This window comes from Cyprinus carpio, chromosome B6 (genome assembly GCF_018340385.1).
Source record: "Cyprinus carpio isolate SPL01 chromosome B6, ASM1834038v1, whole genome shotgun sequence".
NCBI lineage: Eukaryota > Metazoa > Chordata > Actinopteri > Cypriniformes > Cyprinidae > Cyprinus > Cyprinus carpio.
In genome coordinates this window covers 23,296,186-23,303,838 of record NC_056602.1, presented here as the reverse complement: position 1 = coordinate 23,303,838, position 7,653 = coordinate 23,296,186, and positions in this window count along the sequence as shown.

Below are 7,653 nucleotides of genomic sequence, written 5' to 3'. Positions count from 1 at the left end.
AAAGGAGTTTCTCAGAGTAAAATTGAAAAGAGTTTGAAGTTATCATCATCTACAGTGCATAATATCATCTAAAGATTCAGAGAATCTGGAACAATCTCTGTGCGTAAGGGTCAAGGTCGGAAAACCATACTGGATGCCTGTGATCTTCGGGCCCTTAGACGGCACTGCATCACATACAGGAATGTTACTGTAATGGAAATCACAACATGGGCTCAGGAATAGTTCCAGAATACATTGTCGGTGAACACAATCCACCGTGCCATTCGCCGTTGCCGGCAAAAAATTCTATAGGTCAAAAAAGAAGCCATATCTAAACATGATCCAGAAGCGCAGGCGTTTTCTCTGGGCCAAGGCTCATTTGAAATGTGGCAAAGTGGAAAACTGTTCTGTGGTCAGACGAATCAAAATTTGAAGTTCTTTTTGGAAAACTGGGACACCATGTCATCCGGACTACAGAGGACAAGGGCAACCCAAGTTGTTATCAGCGCTCAGTTCAGAAGCCTGCATCTCTGATGGTATGGGGTTGCATGAGTGCGTGTGGCATGGGCAGCTTACACATCTGGAAAGGCACCATCAATGCTGAAAGGTATATCCAAGTTCTAAAACAAAATATGGTCCCATCCAGATGTCGTCTCTTTCAGGGAAGACCTTGCATTTTCCAACATGACAATGCCAGACCACATACTGCATCAATTACAACATCATGGCTGCATAGAAGAAGGATCCGGGTACTGAACTGGGCAGCCTGCAGTCCAGATCTTTCACCATAGAAAACATTTGGGGCATCATAAAGAGGAAGATGTGACAAAGAAGACCTAAGACAGTTGAGCAACTAGAAGCCTGTATTAGACAAGAATGGGACAACATTCCTATTCCTAAACTTGAGCAACTTGTCTCTTCAGTCCCCAGACTTTTGCAGACTGTTATAAAAAGAAGAGGGGATGTCACACAGTGGTAAACATGGCCTTGTCCCAACTTTTTTGAGATGTGTTGATGCCATGAAATTTAAAATCAACTTATTTTTCCCTTAAAATTATACATTTTCTCACTTTAAACATTTGATATGTCATCTATGTTGTATTCTGAATAAAATATTGAAATTCGAAACTTCCACATCATTGCATTCTGTTTTTATTCACAATTTGTACAGTGTCCCAACTTTTTTGGAATCAGGTTTGTAATTGCAAGATGAAACTCTAAATTGTCAGAAAGAAAATCAGAATTCTCAGAAATGAGACTACAATGATCAGGTATAGGATGTATGTGCAGAGTTGCAGGTGCTACACACAGCCAGAAACAGGCTGGTAACGTCATTGTATTCTAACTTTGATATACTGTTGCATAACCCTTATATTGTTCTTCTAGTCTTTATACTGTTTCAATAAACTCTTATTTTAAATTTCTAGTTCTGAAAGTTGCAGTATTTTTTTTATATTACCTCAAGCTCTTTAATCTCAAAAAGAAAGAAGATTTTGTTCCTCATGATATGACTCTTTTAAGTATTCTTCTTTGAAGGATTCCTTTGATTGCATCACAACATTCTTCCTGACACTTAAGCAATGATTTCATCATAAGGTGTGGAGAACTTGTTTCTGCTATCATCAGAAAACAGTAAAGACAGTGTATCTTCTGTGTACATTTTATGTGCTCATCCACAAAATTTAGTATGCATGTATTAGGTTCATTAAAACAGGACCACTTCAGGTCATTAGGTTTCTTTGAAAGTGCTTTTCTTGGAAAGCCTATATATGTTCCATGTGACATTAGCGACTTGCCTGAGGTTGCCTGCTTGATCAGTCTTTCAAACACAATAGCTTTAATGCCATCACCAAAGGTTTCTGCTTGTGATAAAATGTCACCCTGCTTGTTATTGAAGCCAAAAAAGCCTTGGTCTTCTCTCACCTCAGCAACTACCCCCTGCCATCTTTCCTGATTCTCTCTCTCACCTCATGTTCTGATGAAACACTCTCCATTATCCAATCCCACTTAACCTATTGTCCCCCATTCTCTGCCTTTCTCAGCCTCTGTCTCTGGCTTTAATGCATTTTCCCACCCACACCTCTCTGCTCCCCTCTCTCTCCCTCCTCTGCTTTTCTGAGTCTCACACTTATCACATGTAATAATATGAGTCTAATGTGAAGGTTTCTTGCCCTCTCAAACTGTTGCAGACACATCATAATGGAGCTTAGGGGTGTGGAGGAAAGTGATAAACACATAAAGCATCTTGTTCCTCTATTTCCCATGAGTGCCAGATGGATATTTTCTGATAACTTCAAGCATCTGGGAAGAGAACAGGTAATAAGCATGTAGGGAAAAAATATCCAGAACTTCAGCATTGTCCATTTTTGTGCAGTTCACGTAGGGTTGTTTGCTTCGCAACCAGCTGAGTCACCAGTAAGAAAAGGGGAGCAAATAGACAAAGTGTCCTCTAAAGGTCCTCAGTTAAATGAATCAAGCACACAGGGGATTGATTGGCCAGTTGATTGCATTGTGCTCGTCAATGCGCTAATCAGTCAAATTGAACTGAAACCCACTGTTACCTGGTGAGATTCTAACGCTTGGTTCAGTCTAAACATCATCCATATTAAGCTGAAGCCTTTTTAGCCATAGATGGCAGGCAAATGGCCATCTAATGCAAACTGCACACAAAAACATGGTTTTGTGAACCATTTAGAACTGAATTGAGAATGTCTTTTAAATAGAGTGCTGCAGCTGTCAAAACCCTGAAGTCTAATTCTCCATGGGTTCCCTTGAGACTTTCATATGGGTTTTTTATAATGGGGTTTCAATTCATGAGTAAAATAAGGTCTGTGGTAAACATAACTTGACAATTCTTGGATATTTTGTTGTTGTATACATAAACTGCACACACCCACACTTTAATCACTTGATGCAGTTACTGATTACATACATTTAAAAAAAAAAAAAAATATAAAAGAATTTTAATTTTTTTGATTTTCGTGTGTAATTATAAAAACCCATAGGAAATTCTTAAGGGAATCTATGGCAAACTAGTCTCCCAGGTTTTGACATCACGGCTACAGCACTTTATTCCAGTACAGTTCCTGAAACCAAATTGAGACAGGAAATTTGAGTTTGAAGGTAAGAATATAGAATTAAAATGGAGTTCGTAAAACTCTAATATAATATGTGAGCCTGGACCACAAAAACAGTCATAAGGGTAAATTTTTTCGAAATTGAGATTTAAACATCATTTGAAAGCTGAATAAATAAGCTTTCCATTGATGTATATTTGTTCTGATAGGACAATATTTGGCTGAGATATAACTATTTAAAAATCTGGAATCTGAGGGTGCAAAAACTTAAAATATTGAGATAATCGCCTTTAAAGTTGTCCAAATGAAGTTCTTAGCAATGCATATTACTTAAAAATTAAGTTTTGATATATTTACAGGAGGAAATTTACAAAATATCTTCATGGAACATGATCTTTACTTAATGTCCTAATGATTTTTGGCATAAAAGAAAAATCAATAATTTTGACCCATACAATGTATATTTGGCTATTGCTACAAATGTACCCCAGAGACTTAAGACTGGTTTTGTGGTCCAGGGTCCCGTATGTGGATATATGAATATTTAAAACACTCAGAATGTAATACCTGTTTTGGATTTCCTGAAATTCCAATTCCTTCTCCTGTCCAAATTAAATTTAATTTCAGCTTCCTGTGGCTTACGGCTAATTCAATTCAAAGTTCACATCCTGAAATGAAAGAGAGCAAATTCAAAATTTTGATCCAGTCTGATGGCCTTTTCACAACTTCCAGGAGTTAGGATGGGATTTTTATCTGTGTCTGATAGAAGAATAATTTGCAGGGTTCACAGCCTCTACAGTGATTTGTTTAAGGCACTTTTTAGTCTGAGGTTAACTACATTTACATTCATAACTTAATATTCGATGTTTGCTTTCCAAGTTTACCTGTGAAATAAAATTCTCTTATTACTTGTGTATGGACTGAAATTCTTTTCACAGTAGTGTATTATTGTGGTATCATCAATTTCAAATGTACCCACCCTTAAATGGTATGTTAAACAAACTCTGGTTGGCCTAAATGCAAGTCAGACAGTTTAATGTCTAGCTCTGCGAGACTCAGGTCTCCTTGACCACATCGGGTGATTTATAGTCTTCTGGGTAAACCACTCTTGTCAGAAGTACCACATAAAAGCATTACAAAGTCTCTAAACCTCTCATTCCTTCATCTAAAGGTGACCTATGCTCAAAGAGCTTGATTTTAGTTTTTCCTGATCGAAAATGTGCCACAATTCTTAGTCTGTCATGCCTGATTGTTTTCAAGTGACTTTGGTTTTGATAAACCATTTAGTAAGGCCTTTAACTGTGAAGAGTGACAATTTGAAAGATAAGCAAGCGCTCTCCTTTTCAAAGAGAGAAACGACATCTGAAAGTGAGAGTGGCAGAGCTGGCAGCTGACGCAAAGTGTCTCGTTTTCTTGTTTAAAGTTACAGTGCGCCTCTTGAGTTAACAAACCATGGGATTGAGCCTTCCCACCATGCTGCCTGCATGCATATGCATACTCCCCTGCATGCACACTTAGCTCACAGGCCTTTGTTCTGCAACCTTTTGTGAAGCTTGCCCTGGATTCAGCAAAGCTGTGCACTGTAGAGTGAGACTAAAGGAGTCTCTCTCTCTCACTCTCGTTCTCCCCCCCTTCACACCCAAACGCTCAGTCTGGCTCTCTTTGTCATCATTTTTTCTTCACCTGACTTTAGCAGTCTGCCTCTTTCCTTCTTTCTCTAACAAATAAAATACTCACGCTCAGAGCGTTTGCCAGCATTTGGTGGAATAATCTACCTTCCTCAAGATTTGGCTGCGCTTCTCCCTATCACTATGGGCTCATCAGAGCTTAAGCAGCTCTTGGCTCTCTACCAGAGTGAGAGAACCACTTTCCAAACAGGAACTCTTATGGAGACATTCCTTGTGTGGAAAAGGAAATCATGTCCTCCATTTCCCCCTCATTCTCCCAGAGCACATACACACACACACATTACTAACTACAGCTTTTGGCATGTAATTTGAAATCAGTAATGGACAACAATTTGTAAGTATGCTGTAAAAATTTTTTTTTTTTTCAAAGTTGTAAACAAAACAAAAATTATTTGTAGTATGTCATACAAGACAATACTATTTTGTTTAATTCAAAGTTTTACTTTACTTGTTACTTTGTAATTATTAGTGAAATTTCCTTCAATATATAAAAACTGAAAAAAAAAAAAAAGGGTTTTGCTTCTCTAAACTCTTGACACAAATCTAAGTCATGGGTGATAGTGTGGGATCCTAAAAGAATGTGCATTTCAAGTACGCCTATCGATGGAGCCCTTCATTTGGTAGCGTGCCAACTGAGAGCTCAGGCCAGGTTTTGTTTTGAATCAGTCAGTGCTCTGGAAAAAAAAACACATAAAATTCCCAGTGACAGTGCCAGATATGCATATATGGTCAACCACATCTGTCTCAAGGGAGAACAGGGATTGTAAGTAGCTCAAATGTGTCACCAAACACTGTGTTTACTGATCAGTGAAAACGCGTTTGAAGTCCAACACAAGCGTATGCACACACGATGAGTTTAGCCAACTAATAGCAGCCCTAGGGGCGGCAGCCAGATGTGTTTTATCTGTAAGGTTAAAGGTCAAGTAGAACAAATTGCATAAACTCATTCCCAGTAGCAAGAAATCTATCCAAAGGGCTGCAGATATGCATCCAATTCTTTCTTCTGGCTTCAGCAACATTAAATACTGAATTAACAGGCCTCTCTTTTCTTCTTTATCATGTCTCCTTAGCTTATACCAATAGAAAGGAAAGTACTGCAGAGTGTTAAGTGAGACGGACTTGAAAATGGCAGCAAAGGTCAGAGTTGTGCATCAGAGGTAACTGTCAAATTACTGGTTCTGAACTAATCAGGAAACATGAACCAAACACAAACAAGATGATAGAAAACTAGAGGTCACCCCGATTTTGTCCTTGAGCCAGGCATATAGTGCTCTTTTATTTTTAGAATACATTGCCCCCCTCTGATTAAATTGATTCATAATGTGTTTTATTTACCCTGGAAACAAACATTTTAAATAAATTTAAATGTCCTAGAAAAGCAAGCAGATCAACTAAAAGTGGCTTTTATGCCATTGCAGCACTTTTCAAAGCCCTGCTTTTATAGTAAATGTTTTTTTTTTTTTTTTTTTGTGATTATGGCTTCAAATATAATTTTCTCTTGAAAGAATCATGAATACTTGAAAATTCACTAATAAGCATTTATTTATTTATTATATGCAAATGCTGGGTCTGAAAGTTTAATAATCTTTAGTTCTCACTTTTCTTTCTTTGTAAAAACTTCCTCTTTGTTAAAACTCATGTATCCAAACACTGTGGGCTTTTAAAATGCATCATCGAATAAAGGTTGACCGGCCACACTGAGAACAGAAAGAAACCATGTTCTCAGTTTCTGTCGATTCCATCTGTTTGCTAGAATCTCAGTTCTGATTGCTGTGTTCATCTGAGTCATCTTTACTCCCACATCACATCTCATCATTCGTGAGACAGCACGTAAGAGCTAAAATCTGTGACATCAATCTGGTACCATAAAGGTGACAGCCAAATGTACTGTTCTAATTTCAAGACATCACAAGCTTGCTCATCTAAATTAAGGATCTGACAGGTTCTTACAACTTTTCTCCCAGTTCTTTGCATTCAGTTATGAAGACAGAGCGTGAACTTGGTTTGCAGGCTCAGGTAATCAGTGCTGTGTAATATTTCATATTCGTCTAATGTGACTAAAAACACTTTGACAGCATCTGTGTTGTATTTTGTATTTACAATTGTATGATTTTTGTATCATTTTCATGTTCAAACTTCATTGGCCTTTGAAGTTCTTGGCTTTTCCGAACCTTAGATGTTTGTATTCTTAGCAGTCCTGGATTTTGTAAGGAACCATCTGCAAAGAGTTCCAGATCAAACATCCAATCAACATCAGCCGGTAATAAACTTACGAGTCTGTCATGAAGTTGCAACAGAGACCCAGCAGCACATGGAGAGAAAAGGAGGCACAGAGGGGCTGGAACCCCGGAGAGCAGCTAATGATTCACATTTCATATCCCCCCACACAGGGGCCCTCGTGTCTGTTATGAGGGGCCTCTTCGAGGGTTTGTTTTCACTGTGCAATCCAAAATAATTGGAAGCCGCAGATGAGAAATTGAAATCATGAAGTCCATAAGAAAAACACTAAAAACACTCATATCATCGTCTGTTGCTCGTTATGTTTGTGCATGTTCCCTTCATGATCTCTTTGGCTGTGTTTGTTTCACACCAAGAGAAACAGGTGAGGTAAATTGTGTTTATACTCAGGACGTCTTGTATCCTCCATAAGACCACAGTTTATTTTGGCACAATTTAGTTTCTGGTCATGCTTGTCAAAGCAGATAAAAAGCCATGACTTACAAAATATGCTTATGTCAGTGACAGCAAAACTCCACTGGCTCTCATCCATTAACAAGTGCAGCATTTTAAGCTCAAAGTCACACTAAATGAAATTTTTTTTTTCTAAATCCATCTTATGAATAACTGATCCATACATGTTTAATTTGTAATGTTTTTGAGGCCATCATTTCTTTTTATCAAAATGTCAT